Source organism: Ranitomeya variabilis, chromosome 2 (genome assembly GCF_051348905.1).
Source record: "Ranitomeya variabilis isolate aRanVar5 chromosome 2, aRanVar5.hap1, whole genome shotgun sequence".
Classification (NCBI taxonomy): domain Eukaryota; kingdom Metazoa; phylum Chordata; class Amphibia; order Anura; family Dendrobatidae; genus Ranitomeya; species Ranitomeya variabilis.
The window spans coordinates 759,306,105-759,326,035 of NC_135233.1; the positions used below are offsets into that span (position 1 = coordinate 759,306,105).

The window sequence follows — 19,931 nt, forward strand, 5'->3', positions numbered from 1 at the left end:
AAGGGGGATGACGGGAGAGGAAAAGTCAGCAGATGGTCCCTCTCCCATCAGTGTATTCAATTGTATTAGCATCCAGGATGCTGAAACAGTTGAAAGTACAATGTGGGAGACACCTGGCCCCACCCCCGACTCACGGGCCTCATGGAGGTTGCGTGGTCTGCCACCATTTGCAGTATGCCACCTTACTTCACACATATTGGCCAATTCATATACGCGTAGTAGCCACTACAAGGTGTACCTTTCTCTAGTGGGATCTTAAACATAATATTTATCAAGCATGCCTCTACTAGGCTAGAGACATACAGATTTTAAAAAGAGGCAGGGCCCGGCACTAATTAAAAACAGCCTCAGGGCTCCTGCAGATGAGTGTATAACAGACATGTGTAGTTTGATTTTTAATCGGATAACACACAGATAGCACTTTGACCCATGTTATTTAATAGGACTCTTCAGATGACAGACTTTTTTTTCTTGGTCCGTCCATGAGACAAAAATGGCAGCATGCACTAATTTTCTTCCTATATCGGGTGAGACTCGCCAATGTAACTCAATGGATGTGGGACGCTTGATAATTTTGGTTCAGGATAGGTGTGTCCTGTGGAATGTATATGACAAGAATAACAAGGAAGAAGATTGGTTACAAATATGTCAGGAATATGTCATTTTTATTGCCGAATGGTTGGGAATTGGTTTTTTTGGGGTTCTGGAAAAACAAACAAACGCATATTGTGTTATGCATGATAAAAATTGTGTTTTTTGAACATTGTATTTTCTAATTTTTTTTCTTTAAACAAACTGATGATTGTGTTTCCAAACGTTGGCACAGCTGTCACAATCAGTATTGCCGAAAAATGCAGCCGCACGCCAAAAGTGGCTCTGCACCATCCATAAAGAGGCCCTACATATAAAGCAGTTGAATTTCCTTTCACAAGTGATGGACACGTGTGGGTAGGTTTCTTGCTTTGGGGCAACTTTGGCTTGCTCCAACTTCAATGTATGTCCAGTGCAATGACTTAAGAATCAGCTGACCCGGTATTGAAGCTATGAAGATTCGTGAATCAACAGAGCTTACATAAGACCCAATATTGACAATTATATAGTGGCAGTTGGTTATCCATGTAATATCAGGATCGAGAGTGGATAGCCTCTTAACACTAATGTTCTTCTGATCCAAAGCACCCAAGAAGTTGGAAAATTAGCTGAACGATTCTACATCAGTTGCCATTCCACCACTGTTGCTCAGTTGGATTAGGCATTACGATGTTCTTCAGCTGGGCTTAACAGAGAGGTCACTGATCCTTCTGTGACCTGCCTCCTATTTTAAATACTGCATATAATTGTGTTGGCTTTGAAAAAAAATGTTTTATTTTCAGCAAAAAGGCACTGGTGCACAGATTGAGAGCATCGCTTGCCAATACTCTACGCCGCTGGCGTTATTTTGCTGGAGGTAAATTTTTTTTCGAAACCAACACTATTATATGCAGTATTTTAATTAGGGGGCAGGTCACTGAAGGATCAGTGGCCTGTCAAGTCCATACAGATGAATATGCAAACAGATCACCAAATGAAGCCCCCCCACAGGTCGCCCCAAAGCAAAAGAATCTCATTATCTGAAAACTACAAACACAGATTACATAATAACCACAAGATGGATTTCATCAACCAATGAATCATTTTAATCAGTGTAACTGCGCCAACCTGACATTGTCTGTAGTTTACTTCGAAATCCTGCTGACAGGTTCGCTTTAAACTTTAGAGGCATGAGCTTTAACCCTTGCTTTTATTGGCAATTTCTCTGAGCATTTCACTTCCACTTCTGGGAGGATTGGTAACTATCTTGAATGTTTTCTACTTGTGAATAATCTTTCTCACTGTAAAATTAAGGACTCACACTTGTTTGGAAAGCCTTCTAAGGGTATGTGCACACGTTGCGGAAAGGAGTGCGGATTTTTCGGCACTGATTTTGGTAAATCTGCAGGAAATCCGCACTGCGGATTTACTGCGGAATTACTGCGGATTTACCGTGTTTTCTTGCGGATTTTGTGCGGATTTCACCTGCGGTTTTACTCCTGCGGATTCCTATTATGGAGCAGGTGTAAACCGAAGAATTGACATGCTGTGGAATAAACAACGCAGCGTCTCCACGTTTCCGTTTCATTTTAAACACAATTTTTTATGATTTTGTTATGCTTTTATAGTTTGTAGATGGATTTATATGTGCCGATAAACCCCTGATTATATCAGAAAAATAAAAAAAATTAAATAAACTAACCAAATAGGAGTTATTGGTTCTACCTTGACCCCATTCCGACGTTAGGCGTAATAGTACTCCCATGTCGGACTCCCCCTTTTTCTAGGCACATGACAGCTGATCTATGCAGCTGACATGTGCCTGCAACAGCCACTGGTGGAATCGTGATCCACCTGCCACTGTTAACTAGTTAAATGTCAATCTCTGACAGCAGCATTTAATTCACGCTTACCAGAAGTGCGTCGCTAATCCCGCCCATCGGTGACCCCATCACATGATTGTGGGTCATTGATGGGTCGGCATGACAACCAGAGTTCTACATGGGATAAACGTGGATTTATTTGCACTGTTGAATAACTGAAGATCAGAGCGTGTTAAAATGAAATGTGGCTTTGTTCAATGTGTTTCGAAGTACTGACACTTCTTCATTAGGAATTACCACAAATGCGTTGAATAAAACCACATTTCATTTTAACATGCTCAGATATTTAGTATTCAGCAGCGCAGAATAAATACACGTTTATCCCATTTTTTTCTATGGCTGGCCACTTGGTGGACCTGTGGATCTGCTGCAGCGAATAATCTCATAAGTACAATTTATTCGTATCGAACCATTTGTGCCTTGGATAAGACCCTATTTGCGCTATTTTCTCCAGCAGCACCTATTTTAACCAGAGTTCTGCAGCAGACGTCTATGGTTGTCATTGCCAGATTGCTGTGAGCACCACCTCATAGTCGGCGCACATAGCAAGTGAGGATTTCTACTACATACAGGCGATCTGCCTGTGTGTAGCAGAGCCAATCAGACAACTGCAGCTTCTAGTCTCCCATGGAGACTATTGAAACATGCAAAAAGGAAAAAATGCTTAAAAATATTAGAAAATAAAAATATATTGTTTTAACATTATGTTAAAAACGATAGTCTCTTTCAAAAGTACAACTTGCCCTGCCAAAAACACGCCGTCACATAACAAAAAACAAATTCAAAAACTGAAATACCCCTGGTCATTAAGGGGTTAAAGTGGTTGTCCACTACTTGGACATCCCCTTCTCATTTCCAGTATTGCCCCACAGAGTAAAAGCACCTTATACTCACCTCTTTTGCTGGTGCTTGTAGTGAGTATAAGGTTTTTTTTACTCTACAAAGGGGAATATTGTAATTGAGAGGGAGATGATGGAGTAGTAGACAACCTGTTTGTCTCAAACCAGTGTGTTATAGAGGCCGGGGTCACACTAGTGTAGAATACGGACGAATGCTATGTGAGAAAACATCGCATAGCACTCGGACCACTGTTAATCTATGGGAAAGCTCCTATCACCGTTTTTTTCTCGGGCGTATTCAGCGTGTGAGTGAAATCACAGCATTTTGCTATTGTACACGTATATTGCCCGAGTCTCACCAATGCAAGTCTATGGGTGCGAGAAAAAATCGTACACCACACGGACCATCAGTGTGACTTGCGAGAAATACGCAACCATTTTCCACATTTCAGCCCATTGAGCCATAAAATTCAATGGGGAAAAGCAGTGTAAATTGTAAAGCCATACGCATGTCATACAGATGTCATACGGATACATAGGTGTGAGAAAATCACATCATCGCATTGCAAACGCATTACACATGGATGACCAAACGGAGAACACTTGTGCGACTCTCAGCAGGGAGACTCGGACCGATTTTTCATACAGTAAGTGTGATCTCGGCCATAGAAACATAATCTCAACCTGGCTTTAAGTTGACCATGTGCATCAGTTTCTAATTTGTTGACAGAATTAAGACTGATTGGTCTCTGAATGTACTTTTGCCCAATGCCACTAAAATACTTGCAACCATGCTTAATTACTGTGTTTATCGTCCAGTGTAGCAAGAAGATGAAACTTACATGTGCTAACATGACCGTGATTCTAAAAATAACATTCAATATGCTGACACCCTTGGGTCACTATCTTAAGCAGTGAATGTTGGTAATTAGCAATTACCTAGTGAATAAGGGTGATGAAATGCTACAGTATGGGTAAGTATACTAGCAGACTGTTTTATTAAAGCAAACTCATATTTGAGACCATTAGGATTAGCTCCAAGCAAAGACAATGGTTATTGTTATTTGATACCTGCAATAGGGAGTATTTAAACTGAGTAATAAGTAAGAGATTGTAGTCATGTGATGAATACATTGAGCCATCATCTAACATACTGCATTAAGACACTGCAACAAGCAGTAAAAATGAAATAAAATATGGAAGAATTATGACTTACAGAAACAGAGTAGTTAAAGGGAACCTGTCACCTCAAATTGGCGGGATATTTAAATGAGTTTTTACCGGTCTGATGGGCGGCGTTTCATCTTCATTTCTCCACCCCGTCCGTCCCTGTTATGGAATCAATGAGATTGAAGGGTTATTCCCGCTTCAGCCATTCATGGGTGAGATGAGAATAACTCAGTCCAGGCCTCAAACACAAGTGGGGCCATGGAAACAGTACAAAGCGGCTGAACTATTATTTCCGTTACTCCCATAGAAGTGAATAGGAGCTCCATAGACAATGTAGCACAGTTAAAGGGAACCTGTCACCTCAAATTGGCGGGATGTTTAAATGAGTTTCTACCAGTCCGCACTATGTCCCGGAAGTATTTGGCTGTGTTGCAGGACATAGTGCACGGGGACATACGCAGTAATGCTTTCGGCTTTGCCCGTAGGTGGGCTAAGCATACTGCACATGCGCGACCGAAGATTGCATTGCGCACGCGCAACTATGGCGCACACGTACTCTAATTCACTAACATATTGCGGACAACAGGGACGGTCGCAGTGGAGAAATGAAGATGAAACGCCGCCCATCGGACTGGTAAAAACTCATTTAAATATCCTGCCAATTTGAGGTAACAGGTTCCCTTTAACTGTGCTACATTGTCTATGGTGCTCCTATTCACTTCTATGGGAGTAACGGAAATAATAGTTCAGCCGCTTTGTACTGTTTCCATGGCCCCACTTGTGTTTGAGGCCTGGACTGAGGTATTCTCATCTTACCCATGAGTGGCTGAAGCGGGAATAACCCTTCAATCTCATTGATTCCATAAAGACATTAGAACAGTTTGAGTTACTGTAATCACTGCTGACTGATGGAATGGCTAATGCTCATAGTAATCTACTGAACTGAGATGAGGTCAGACATGCCCTTTGTGCATTTCTTTATTCTTTTACACAACTCTTACATTTTGACCTTTATTATACCAAGAGCTAAGCTGCTGTCATACTCCGTTATTTTTCTCTTATGTGGAAAAACTCATTCAGTGCAGGAAGAGACAATTTTCTTTTAAATATCTCTCTTTTATACTATGCCCTGTATAACCAATCACAGGTCCTCACACAGCCTTTGAGCCATACTGCTTATCAGTTTATATGCAGCACAATACAATAATTATAAACCATGCATTTCTAATATTCAACAATAAAAGGGAATCTGTCACCAGGATTTTGATACCTGATCTGAGATCAGCAATTTAGGGACAAGGACCCCCTATTCCAGCCATGTATCAGTTTACTGAGTGCAGCAGTTGTGATACAATCACTGCTTTGTCTGCTGCAGATCTAACTGTGCTCAGAATGCTGAGCTGTGTATAAACCCGGCCACATCAGTGATTGGCAGCTGTGTACATTGTATAATGACAGAAAGCTGCTACTCAGTGGAGGGGGTGGGGTTGGACCAGGAGGCACAAAACTCCTAGTCCTGTAGGGATAATCTCCTGCTGAGAAAACACTGTTTCAATAAAATCGAAGTCTGATAAGTGATACATCCCTGAAATCAGGTTCTCAGCTCCTTTATCATGGTGCTCTCAGATTCCAGAGCAAAAATCTGCTGATGGATTCCCTTTAAATAAACCATGTTTTCTGTTATCACAGTGATTCAGTGTTTCTAACCCAAGTACCCCATAACTCAAACTACACCAAAGTATCAGCAATGTTATGTTAAATAAAGACAGCTTTAGAGCCTAGGTGCTAGTGTGCAAAATTAAGTACACCTTGAACATGTCATCTAAAAGTCCAGGTTTTGTCTACACGGTGAAAAAATTAAGAGATTATTTGCTGTAGTGACAGATATTGTATATAGGATTTTTGTTTCATATCATGGTTTTTGGTATGGTTATACCTTCGGTCAGGTGTAATATAATGACTATGCTATCCTGCGACCTGCAAATGAAAGTTAGGCCAGGATCACACATACGCGAGATACGGCCGGGTCTCATAGGTGAAAACCCAGCTCTGGCGTCGGCAATCCGGAGCGGAGCGTGCAGCTCCATGTATTGCTGTGCGGCTGCACGCTCCGCTCCGGAGTGCCGGCGCCAGAGGAGGGTGTTCACCTGCGAGACTCGGCCGTATCTCGCGTATGTGTGATCCCGGCCTAACTCAAACTAAAGCACCAGGAAAAAAGCACCTGAATTGCTGATTTTTTTTATCACAAACAATCCTGGTAGGAGTTTTTGTGACCATAGTGAGGTTGTTTGGATATATATTGTTAACTTTAGATTTTTATGTAAAAAAATATATATACATACCGTACTTCACTTATTAAAAGAGCAACTGATTTCAAGAGCTATAAAAAGACCACAGAAACAAATTAACGGCATTCCTTTACATAATCAACATCCATTTAATTTTACTACCAGAACTTTGGTGAGATTTATTGTAAATTCTGATATATACACACACAGCACATAACTATTATAAATTTACAAGTCTGTCCTCCTCTACCCTCTTTTAAGTATTCAGATCCAAATAGAAAGGGATCATATGCCAGGTGGGGCCATGTGGGATGTTATTAGCATAATAACATTAATCCCATTGGAATCATTTCATCACCTGGCAATTTTGTGCACAACAATGGCAACGTACTGTTTGCAAATATTATGAATTCTTCTTATAAGGAAGACTACAAAGATAAAAACATTCACTATCCCTTATTAATCCAATAGTATTAAAGGGTTAAATAAACACACACACACACACATTATGAAAGACGTATTTTAACCCCTTAACCCCCAAGGGTGGTTTACACGTTAATGACCCGGCCAATTTTTACAATTCTGACCACTGTCCCTTTATGAGGTTATAACTCTGGAACGCTTCAACAGATCCTGATGATTCTGACATTGTTTTCTCGTGACATATTGTACTTCATGATAGTGGTAACATTTCTTTGATATTACTTGCGTATATTTGTGAAAAAAACGGAAATTTGGCAAAAATTTCACAATATTCCAACTTTGAATTTTTATGCCCTTAAAGGGAACCTGTCACCCCCAAAATCGATGTTGAGGTAAGCTCATCGGCATCAGGGGCTTATCTACAGCATTCTGTAATGCTGTAGACAAGCCGCCGATGTTACCTGAAAGAGGAGAAAAAGACATTAGATTATACTCACCCAGGGGCGGTCCCACTCCGATGGGCGTCTCAGGTCCGCTCCGATGGGCGTCTCAGGTCCGCTCCGGCGCCTCCCATCTTCATTCCATGACGTCCTATTCTGGTCTTCATGCCGCTACTCCAGCGCAGGCGTACTTTGTCTGCCCTGTTGAGGGCAGAGCAAAGTACTGCAGTGCGCAGGCGCCGGTAAGGTCAGAGAGGCCCGGCGCCTGCGCACTGCAGTACTTTGCTCTGCCCTCAACAGGGCAGACAAAGTACACCTGCGCCGGAGCCACGGTGTGAAGACCAGAATAGGACGTCATGGAATGAAGATAGGAGGCGCCGGAGCCACAGCAGGAAGACCAGAATAGGACGTCATGGAATGAAGATAGGAGGCGCCGGAGCGGACCTGAGACACCCATTTGACCGCGGACCGCAGTGGGACTGCCCCTGGGTGAGTATAATATAACCTCTTTTTCTCCTTTCAGGTAATATCGGGGGCTTATCTACAGCAATACAGAATGCTGTAGATAAGCCCCTGATGACGGTGGGCTTACCTCATCATCGATTTTGGGGGTGAAAGGTTCCCTTTAAATCACAGAGATATGTCACACAAAATACTTAATAAGTAACATTTCCCACATGTCTACTTTACATCAGCACAATTTTGGAACCAAAATTTTTTTTTTGTAAGGGAGTTATAAGGGTTAAAAGTTAACCAGCAATTTCTCATTTTTACAACACCATTTTTTTTTAGGGACCACATCACATTTGAAGTCACTTTGAGGGGTCTATATGATAGAAAATACCCAAGTGTGACACCATTCTAAAAACTGCACCCCTCAAGGTGCTCAAAACCACATTCAAGAAGTTTATTAACCCCTCAGGTGCTTCACAGGAATTTTTGGAATGTTTAAAAAAAAAATGAACATTTAACTTTTTTTCACAAAAAAATTACTTCAGCTCCAATTTGTTTTATTTTACCAAGGGTAACAGGAGAATTTGGACCCCAAGAGTTGTTGTACAATTTGTCCTGAGTACGCCGATACCCCATATGTGGGGGTAAATCACTGTTTGGGCGCATGGCAGAGCTCGGAAGGGAAGGAGTGCCATTTGACTTTTCAATGCAAAATTGACTGGAATTGAGATAGGATGCCATGTCGCGTTTGGAGAGCCCCTGATGTGCCTAAACATTGAAACCCCCCACAAGTGACACCATTTTGGAAAGTAGACCACCTAAGGAAGTTATCTAGATGTGTTGTGAGAACTGTGAACCCCCAAGTGTTTCACTACAGTTTATAACATAGTGCCGTGAAAATAAAAAATCCTTTTTTTTTTTCCACAAAAATTATTTTTTAGCCCCCAGTTTTGTATTTTCCCAAGGGTAACAGGAGAAATTGGACCCCAAACGTTGTTGTCCAATTTGTCATGAGTACGCTGATACCCCATATGTGGGGGAACCAACATTTGGGCGCATGGCAGAGCTCGGAAGGGAAGGAGCGCCGTTTGGAATGCAGACTTAGATGGATTGGTCTGCAGGCGTCATGTTGCATTTGCAGAGCCCCTGATGTACCTAAACAGTAGAAACCCCCAAGTGACCCCATATTGGAAACTAGACCCCCCCAAGGAACTCATCTAGATGTGTTGTGAAAACTTTGAACCCCAAGTGTTTCACTACAGTTTATAATGCAGAGCCGTGAAAATAAAAAATCTTTTTTTTTTCCCACAAAAATTATTTTCTAGCCCCCGGTTTTGTATTTTCCCAAGGGTAACAGGAGGAATTGAACCCCAAAAGTTGTCCAATTTGTCCTGAGTACGCTGATACCCCATATGTTGGGGTAAACCCCTGTTTGGGCCCACGGGAGAGCTCAGAAGAGAAGGAGCACTGTTTTACTTTTTCAATGCAGAATTGGCTGGAATTGAGATTGGACGCCATGTCGCATTTGGAGAGCCCCAGATGTGCATAAACAGTGGAAAGCCCCGAATTCTAACTGAAACCCTAACCCAAACACAGCCCTAACCCTAATCCCAACCCTAACCATAACCACACCCCTAAACAGAACATGCCCTTAGCCCTAATCCCAACCACACCCCTAACTCCAACACACCCCTAACCCCAATGCACCCCTAACCCCAACCCTAACCACACCCCTAACTCCAACACACCCCTAACCCTAATCCCAACCATAACCCTAACCACACCCCTAACCCTAATCCCAACCCTAATTCCAACCGTAAATGTAATCCAAACCCTAACTTTAGCCCCAACCCTAACTTTAGCCCCAACCCTAACTTTAGCCTAACCCTAACTTTAGCCCCAACCCTAACTTTAGCCCCATTCCTAACTTTAGCCCCAACCCTATTCCTAACTTTAGCCCTAACCCTAACTGTAGCCCCAACCCTAACCCTAACTTTAGCCCCAACCCTAACTGTAGCCCTAACCCTAACTGTAGCCCTAACTTTAGCCCCAACCACCCTAACTTAAGCCCCAACCCTAACTTTAGCCCCAACCCTAACCCTGATGGAAAAATGGAAATAAATACATTTTTTAAAAATTTTATTATTTTTCCCTAACTAACTAAGGGGGTGATGAAGGGGGTTTAATTTACTTTTATAGCGTTTTTTTTAGCAGATTTTTATGATTGGCAGCTGTCACAAATACGCTTTTTATTGCAAAAAATAGTTTTTGCGTCTCCACATTTTGAGAGCTATAATTTTTCCATATTTTGGTCCACAGAGTCATGTGAGGTCTTGTTTTTTGCGGGACGAGTTGACGTTTTTATTGGTACCATTTTCGGGCATGTGATTTTTTTGATCGCTTTTTATTCCGATTTTTGTGAGGCAGAATGACCAAAAACCAGCAATTCATGAATTTATTTTGGGGGGGGGGGGGCCTTTATACCGTTCCACATTTGGTAAAATTGATATTATTCTTTTGGTCAGTACGATTACAGCGATACGTAATTTATATCATTTTTTAATGTTTTGGCGCTTTTATACGATAAAAACTATTTTATATAAAAAATAATTTTTTTGCATCGCTTTATTCTGAGGACTATAACTTTTTTATTTTTTCGCTGATGATGCTGTTTCATGGCTCATTTTTTGCGGGACAAGATGACGTTTTCAGTGATACCATGGTTATTTATATCCATATTTTTGATCGCCTGTTATTCCACTTTTTGTTCAGCAGTATGATAACAAAGCGTTCTTTTTTGCTTCGTTTTTTTTTTCTTTAACGGTGTTCACTGAAGGGGTTAACTAGTGGGACAGTTTTATAGGTCGGGTAGTTACGGACGTGGCAATACTAAATATGTGTACTTTTATTGTTTTTTTTTTATTTAGCAAAAGAAATGTATTTATTGGAACAATATATATATATTTTTTCTTTATTTAGGAATTTTATTTTTTTTTACACCTGTAAATTTTTTATTTTTTACTTTTTTACATTGCCCCGGGGGAGGGACATCACTGTATAGTGATAGATCGCTGATCTGACACTTTGCAGTGCACTGTGTCAGATCAGCGATCTGACAGGCACTGCAGGGAGGCTTCCCAGCTCCTGCTCTGAGCAGGCGCTTGAAAGCCACCTCCCTGCAGGACCCGGAAGGCCATTTTGGATCCGGGGCCTGCAGGGAGGAGGAGGTAGGAGACCCTCAGGGTCTCAGGGAAGCACGCAGGGAGCCCCCTCCCTGCGCGATGCTTCCCTGTGCTGCCGCAATGCTGCGTTCATGTTTGATCGCAGTGTTCCAGGGGTTAATGTGCCGGGAGCGGTCCATGACCGCTCCTGGCACATAGTGCCGGATGTCAGCTGTAATAATCAGCTGACACCTGGCGGCGATCGTCCGCGCTTCCCCTGTGAGCGTGGCCGATCGACTATGACGTACTATCCCGTCACTGGGAATTAAGTCCCAGGTTACCTCGACGGGATAGTACATCATATGGGATTAAGGGGTTAATGAAATAAATAAACACATGGAGTTTTAATATCTTTATTGTACGCTCAATCCAACTGATGACCCTCGATCTTCTGGAAAAAAGGAAAAATAAAAAAGCAACAATATCCCATACCTGTCCGCCGTACAGTCATGTCCCACAATGTAAATCCATCTGAAGGGGTTAAATAATTTTACAACCAGGAGCCTGCTAATGCAGCCACCCCTGGCTGTAAAAACTGGGGAATGAATGGAATGCAGCTTCGTTGACTTGCGGTGCTGCGCCCCCTGGTGGCATAAACTCATATGAACTCTAGCATGGGAATTTTTCTGAATATTTTCTCACGCTAGAGTACGCTGACAAACACAGCATGCTGCAATTTTCTCAGCCCGTAAAATACGGCTGAGAAATATACGGCTGCCCCATAGAGAAACATTGGTCCATGTGCAATGTGTTGTTTTTGTGCCTCTCACTCGTCCATATTCCTCTCTAGTGTGACGCTGGCCTTACGTTGATACCTGGGTGATGGAATCCTTTACAGTTATATGAAAAAGTTTGGGCACCCCTATTAATCTTAAGCTTAATGTTTTATAAAAATAGTTTTTTTTGCAACAGCTATTTCAGTTTCATATATCTAATAACTGTTGGACACCGTAATGTTTCTGCCTTGAAATGAGGTTTATTGTAATAACAGAAAATGTGCAATCTGCATTCAAACAAAATGTGACAGGTGCATAAGTATGGGCACCCTTATCATTTTCTTGTTTTAAATACTCCTACCTACTTTAATATACTTGAGTATAAGCCAAAAGGGGGAATTTGAGGCCTGGAAAAATGGCCATTACATCTCGGCTTATACTAAAGTATCTTTTTAGAAAATTGTTGTTATGTTAAAAAAAAAAAACATAGGCCAATATTTTGAGAGAGCCTCTTCATGCCACAATGCCTCCATCATCTGCTCACTCACATTTATGGAGTGAGAGGTACCACCATGGGCCAATAACTTGTTTTTGGGATGCTTATGTCCATGGACAATTTGGCCAGCAACGACCACAAAACCAAGCCCCTTTTGGCCAACGCAAACCAAGACTATCCTGCCATTCATCCAAAAATACTGGTTGCAGTTATGTACCACCTGATGCGTTTAGCCACAGTCATGAAGGCAGAACATAACATCATCAACCCACCCATTCACACAATATACGTTTGCCTACAAACAATCAGCATCACTATTGAAGGCAAACATCACAAACAGCAACCTGACCCTCAACAGCCAATCATTCTTTGCTGGTCTTGGAATGTTTGTTCTTTTGGAAATTAACAAGGCATTGCCAATTATTGCACGTTTTTTTGTTTGTCAAAATCAAGCCTCAGTTTTGTTTTTATGTTTTGAAAAATAAACAACACGTTTGTTCTGGATTTTGGTTTTTGACTTATTTTGTAAAAAAAAACATTGTTGGGATAAAGGTAGAAACACAATTGTTTTCAAATTAGAAGAAACATAACGAATACACCAATCATATTACAACATTTTCTTGGCAGGGTATTGCTCCCTCCGGCGAATCAAAATAATTTGCCAAAAAGTTACGGACTCTGAGGCCTGACAGCTGGGTGCGTATGGGCAAAGCTTGTGCAATGTGTGGACGATTAGGTGATCCTAAAACGCCATCCAGAGACACAGAGACATCATGTTGCCGGGTAAAGTTGTGTAGTATGACGCAGGCCTTTACTACTATGTCCACATTGTTTGGGCTTAACTGGAGGGCACTGTGCAAGACCCTCCATTTAGCTGTCAAGATCCCAAATGCACATTCCACCAGACGACGTGCACGAGTTAATCTGTAGTTAAAAATGCGCCCACGTCTGTCCAGACACCGTCGCGGATAAGGCCTCATCACATTCCGTGTTAGCAGAAATGCCTCATCACCAACTACGACATATGGCATTGGTTGTCCACCAGAAGAAGGAAGACTCCTTGGGGGTGGCACACCCAATTCATTGGCCTTCAGCCGCCGACCCATAATGGAAGAACTGAAGATTCGAGAATCTCCAGTTCTTCCATAGGCCCCTATATCTACAATTATAAAATTGTACTTGCTGTCAACTAAGGCCAACAAGACAACAGAAAAATAACCCTTATAATTGTAGTATAGGGACCCAGAGTTTGGCGGCTTCTTGACCCGGATGTGCTTCCCATCTAGTGCACCCAGCCAATTCGGAAAGTGGCACGTGTCGTAGATGCCATTAGCAATACGTTCCCAATCTTCTGTTGTGGGCTCAGGCATCACTTTGTTCTTTAGGGAAATCCATATCTGGGAGCATGTGTGCTTCACTATATTTGATATAGTTGGTACGCCCAGAAGAAACTCGAGATGGAGGGAAGCATAGGATTGTCCTGTTGACAAAAACCTATAAATGGAAAGAGCCCACAAAAAAAAGCCAAAATGAAAATTGATGTATATCAGACCATGTATAAATTTTTTCAAAATCTGCATATAATCAAATCTTGAAATTGCCTAAAAATAACAAACGTAACCCTACCCCTTACCTGTAAGTATAGGTAGGGGTAGGGTTCTGTTTAGGGGTAGTGGTACGACCAAACAGTGGGTTAAGCACACTTTGCTTGGTGAAATATCTACATTCATATATGTTTACAATCTGTGATTTGCCTTTCAAAATATACCTTAAGGTTAACATGAGACGTTCTTCAGCAGAAATGCAGCGACGAAAACGGGTATTTTTAAACGTGATGGCTGGACAAAGCTCTGCAAGGAGAAAGTCAAAGGCCTCAACTGACATCCTTGTGTAGGCAAAAAAATTATCCCTATGCATCCGCATATGTTGATATAGGCGCGAAAAATGTCCTTTTCTAGGACGATGGGTGAGGAGCGGATGCACCCAAAATCGACGCCGCCTCCTTGGAGCAGAAACAAGGGGATATCCCACTCCATATTCCCGTGATAACATCCAGTTAAAGAGGAGCTCCTCAGTAGGGTCCAAACTAAGATTTCTTGCAGCCATGCTTGCTTGTTGTTTATCCCAAAAGGCACAAAACCAACATCACAACAAGGAATCACACATGTTGCTAAATGCCTTTATATAGGGATAGCACACATGAATTAGGATTGCTTGTGTTTTTTCGGCACGTGAAAAACGGATTGCATACGGATGTCATACGGATGAAAAACGGATGGTGCGATTAAAAAAACGCATGGCACTCGCATAACACTCGCATGACAATCGCATACGTTACATCCTTTTTTTCAGTACAGATTACGGACCATTTTTACGCTCGCAAGTGGAAAGGGGCCCTAAGGGCCCCTTTCCACTTGCGAGGAAAACGGACGAGTGCAATCCGATAAAAAATCGGATTGCACTCGGACCAATGTTATTTAATAGGTGTCTTTTCATTTGCGATTTTTTTCTCAGCCGAAATCGGACTGAGAAAAATCTGGGTTGGCTGAGAAAAAAAATCGCAGCATGCTGCGTATTGCTGCGATTCTCGGACGAGACTCGCCAATGCAAGGCAATGGGTGCGAGAAAAAAATCGCACAGCACTCGCACCATGCGAGTTCTGTCTGATTTTTACGCACCGGTGTCCTTTGAAAAGCCGGTAATTCAGCGCGGTATACAGTAAAATCACACTGACAGGTTAGAATAGAGTAGATATATACACATAGAATAGGTATATATACATATATATATATATGTCAGTGAGACACTTATATATGTATATTTATATTTAATACAGCGCTAGATAGCATAAAAGCCCCTAATTCAATTGCCGGCTTTTTCTTTCTCTTTCACAAACCAGACAGGATATGAGACATGGTTTACATACAGTAAACCATCTCATATCCCTTCTTTTATTACATATTCCTCTTCACTAATGTAAGAAGTGTCTGTGTGTCAAATTTGGGGGCTCTAGCTATTAAATTAAAGGGTTAAATCGCAGAAAAAATTGGCGTGGGCTCCCGCGCAATTTTCTCCGCCAGAGTGGTAAAGCCAGTGACCGAGGGCAGATATTAATAGCCTAGAGAGGGTCCATGGTTATTGGCCCCCCCTGGCTACAAACATCTGCCCCCAGCCACCCCAGAAAAGGCACATCTGGAAGATGCGCCTATTCTGGCACTTGGCCACTCTCTTCCCACTCCCGTGTAGCGGTGGGATATGGGGTAATGAAGGGTTAATGCCACCTTGCTATTGTAAGGTGACATTAAGCCAGATTAATAATGGAGAGGCGTCAATTATGACACCTCTCCATTATTAATCCAATAGTACGAAATGGTTAATAAAACACACACACATTATTACAAAGTATTTTAATGAAATAAAGACACAGGGTGTTGTAATATTTTATTATACTGGTAATCCACCTGAAGACCATCGTCCTGAAACAAAGTTAAAAAAACAAACAACAATATTCCATACCTTCCGTCGCTATGTCCCATGATGTAAATCCATTTGAAGGGGTTAAATCATTTTACAGCCAGGAGCTGTGCTAATGCACTCGCTGGTGCCTGTAAAACCCCGGGTACTGAATGGAAAGCAGGGGATTGTCCTGTACTTATCTTGAGTTGCGGTGATGCGCCCTCTGCTGGATGTCCTCATATGAACTTGAGTGTGGGAACTTTTCCCAGGCTCCAGTTCATGAGGACACCCAGCAGAGGGCGCATCACCGCGAATGAAGGCAACTACAGGTCATTGACCTACATTACCTTCATTCCCCGGGGTTTACAGGCATGAGCACAGCTGCATTATAGCAGAGCTCCTGCCTGTAAAATATTTTAACCCCTTCAGATGGATTTACATCGTGGGACGTTACAGATCAACGGAAGGTATGTATATTGTTGGTTTATTATTTTTAATTTGTTACAGAACGAGGGTCTTCAGGTGGATTGAGAGAGCAATAAAATATTACAACAACCTGTGTGTTTATTTCATTAAAATACTTTGCAATATTGTGTGTGTTTTTTTTAACCATTTCATACAATTGGATTAATAATGGATAGGTGTCATAATTGACGCCTCTCCATTATTAACCTGGCTTAATGTCACCTTACAATAGCAAGGTGACATTAACCCTTCATTACCCCATATCCCACTGCTACACGGGAGTGGGAAGAGAGAGGCCAAGTGCCAGAATAGGCGTATCTTCCAGATGTGCCTTTTCTGGGGTGGCTGGGGGCAGATGTTTTTAGCCAGGGGGGGCAAATAACCATGGTCCCTCTCTAGGCTATTAATATCTGCCCTCGGTCACTGGCTTTACCACTCTGGCGGAGAAAATTGCGCGGGAGCCCACGCCAATTCTTTTCGCGATTTAACCCTTTAATAGCTAGAGCCCCCAAATTTGACACACAGACACTTGTTACATTAGTGAAGAGGAATATGTAAAAAAAGAAGGGATATGAGATGGTTTACCGTATGTAAACCATGTCTCATATCCTGTCGGGTTTGTGAAGGAGAGAGCAAAAGCCGGCAATTGAATTAGCGGCTTTTATGCTATCTAGCGCTGCATTAAATATAAAAATACATATATAGGTGTCTCACTGACATATATATATGTATATATACCAATTCTATTTGTATATATCTACTCTATTCTAACCTGTCAGTGTGATTTTACTGTACACAGCACTGATTTGCCGGCTTTTCAAAGGACACCGGTGCGTAAAAATCGGACAGTAATACGGATGTCATACGGATGATGCGATTACAAAAAACGGATGATGCGATTAAAAAAAGCCTACCACCTGCAGTAACCACCGATCAACCAAACCGCTGCACGACCAGCTCTTTCCTCACCTACTGTATCCTCACCCATCCCTTGTAGATTGTGAGCCCTCGCGGGCAGGGTCCTCTCTTCTCCTGTACCAGTTGTGACTTGTACTGTTCAAGATTATTGTACCTGTTTTTATTATGCATACCCCTCCTCACATGTAAAGCGCCATGGAATAAATGGCGCTATAATAATAAATAATAATAATGCTCGGACCTGGCACTCATCGAATGGTCTGAGTATATTGGAAAACTCTGTGTACCCGCAAGACAAATTGACATGTTGCCAATTTGAAACACGCATCGCAGGTTAGTTTACGCAGAGTAAAAAAAAGGAAGAAAAAGCACAGTGGGCTCTATAGATGCCCTCCACTTTGCAATAACTGAAAGACGTTGCATTTTTTTTGAACAGCAAAACTATGCAGCAACAAAAACTTATCATGGGATGGGAACTAAGGTTCTGTTCTCACGATGAGATTTTGATGTTGCAAATTTTCAAAAAATAAAGCAAGCAACCCATTTTACTTAATGGATGCAGTAATCGAGCAACATGAAAAACTCAAATACTCATTGTGGAAACACAGTGTAAAAAAACCCGCAAACTTAATGTGGGAACATAGCCTTCGCATAAGGGAGGTAGCAGACGAGTGTATGAAAAATCATTGTTAGGGTGAGTGTCCACGGTAAGTAAACGCTGCGTGATTGACGCTGCAGCGTCAAACACGCAGCGTCCAGATGTTCCAGCATAGTGGAGGGGATTTTTTGAAATCCCGTGTCCACTATGCGTGGAAACCCGCACGCGGCGGCCCTGCGACTCCGGACATGCTGCGCGTCTTTTCAGATCGCAGCATGTCCGTGCTACCTGCGGCGACGCTGCCTCGCCGCAGGTAATATCACAGGGCCCTATGGCGAGGGGTGCGATGATCCAGGATGTGTACAGTACACATCCGGCATGATCGCGTCCCAGAAAGGGGGCGGGGCTTAGCGCCGAGCGCTGCGGCGATACCGCCGGCCATCCTGAGCGTGGACACGCACCCTTATTTTTTTCTCATTTACATCTGATTTTTAGCTGTGTGTCCATTTTTTACATCCGTGTGTGATCTGTTTCCATACATCTACATGATCACATACAGTTTCCTAGCTTTATATCAAAAGTATCCGGAAAAATCGGATGCCACTTGAAGTTCCATGTAGAGTCCGATTTATTTACACACCCATAGGTTTGAATGAGTCCGTCCGAGGCTCAGAAGTAGTGCATGCCGAGCATAGGTTAGTGTGCTGATCGATTCCTAAAACGGCACCAAACATCCAATTTATACGCCTGTACAAAAAGGCTTCTCCACCTTCTGACAATCCGTGGAAATCAGACCGTCCTCCGAAGTCATGACTGAAGTCTGATTTTTCTTTTTCAACGCACCCATAGACTTAGATCAAAGCTGAACATGTCATTTTTCAGAGGGTCCAAGGCAAAAATATATAAAAAATTGGACATGTGCTCAGCCGCATTGACCATCATAGGTACACGTGTTGTCGATGAAAACCAGAGATGGCACTTGTCCGAGAAAAACGGAGGTGTGAACAAGCCCTAAGGTCTCGCGAAGCGGTCCGGGTGCCATCGGTGGCTTTCACGGATAGCACTTGTACCCACCATACTCTATGGAGCAGACGACGTCCGATTTTTTTCCTTGGACTGAGTGGTCTGCGGAAAATATTGGAGAAATGTCAGATTTTGATCCGAGGGTCTGTGGGCCCGTGAAGAAAGATGGTACAGCGTTTGGATGCCGTCCATGTAAGGTCTGTCACTGACTGATAAATAGAAGGTGAGGAAACGCTTGGTGTTTTTTCCTCAGTAAAAAAAAATCTGCTGAAACTCAGCTCGTTTTCTCGTCCGTGGAAATGAATGATGTCTGAGGGGCTTCAGCTGTGCTGCACCACTCTGAGCAGGCGGTGTGATGGCGGACCTGGCCTGGTGGGAGGCTGCCGGTGCCGGGTGTATACCTGGACGTATGACGGCGCCGGGTCACATAGACATGCTGAGGTAACCGAACCGCAGCACTGCTCCCAATGGCGGCTGCACAAGTTTCCTAGTTCCCAGGCATCCAGCTGTGCCTTCACTTTCTGTTACCGAGGAGCCAATGGCGAGGTGGCGGGCGTGGTGTGCGGCGGGCCGCCCCTCAGTGCAGCTGCTGACAGGGAGCGCTCATCCTCCAGCTCCCTACACGGCGGTTACTAACAATGGCTGCGCGGCTGATAGCGGGGAGATGATGCAGCACGGTAACGTACAGCGGGGACGCAGCGGCGGCCGTCTCCCGGTCCTGGCGGCCGGGATGCTGAATGGGGAGTGAATGGAGCCGTGCAGCAGGGAGGACGCGGCTGTACATCGCGCTGCCTGAGGGAGAGGGGACCGCAGGTCAGTACCTTCCCTCCGCACAATGGCTGCATTCCTACTCTCCCCCTCTTTAACCCTTTGTCTGCGCCTCAACTGCAGAACGTGCAGGGTTAATCCTACCTTGCAGGGACCATAGACCTGGCGATGTAAGATTAGTCATTGATGGCCACCTCCATAAGA

General features: G+C 43.0%; 1 protein-coding gene and 1 long non-coding RNA gene across 4 annotated transcripts in view; one reads left to right on the forward strand and one right to left on the reverse strand.

Annotated features, from left to right (window-relative positions):
• Nucleotides 1–426: 426 nt before the first annotated feature.
• On the reverse strand, nucleotides 427–19,457 carry LOC143807777 (uncharacterized). The gene is made up of 3 exons (XR_013221796.1): nucleotides 19,361–19,457; nucleotides 6,805–6,842; nucleotides 427–595 (listed from the first exon to the last, which is right to left on the reverse strand). It is a non-coding gene; the product is annotated as an uncharacterized LOC143807777 (long non-coding RNA).
• Nucleotides 18,948–19,931, forward strand: part of GPR63 (G protein-coupled receptor 63) — an 84,285-nt gene continuing 83,301 nt past the window's right edge. For all 3 annotated transcript variants that reach the window (XM_077289695.1, XM_077289694.1, XM_077289693.1), the window contains exon 1: nucleotides 18,948–19,772. The gene's annotated coding sequence lies outside the window, so the exon portion shown is untranslated. The remainder of the gene's footprint in view (nucleotides 19,773–19,931) is intronic.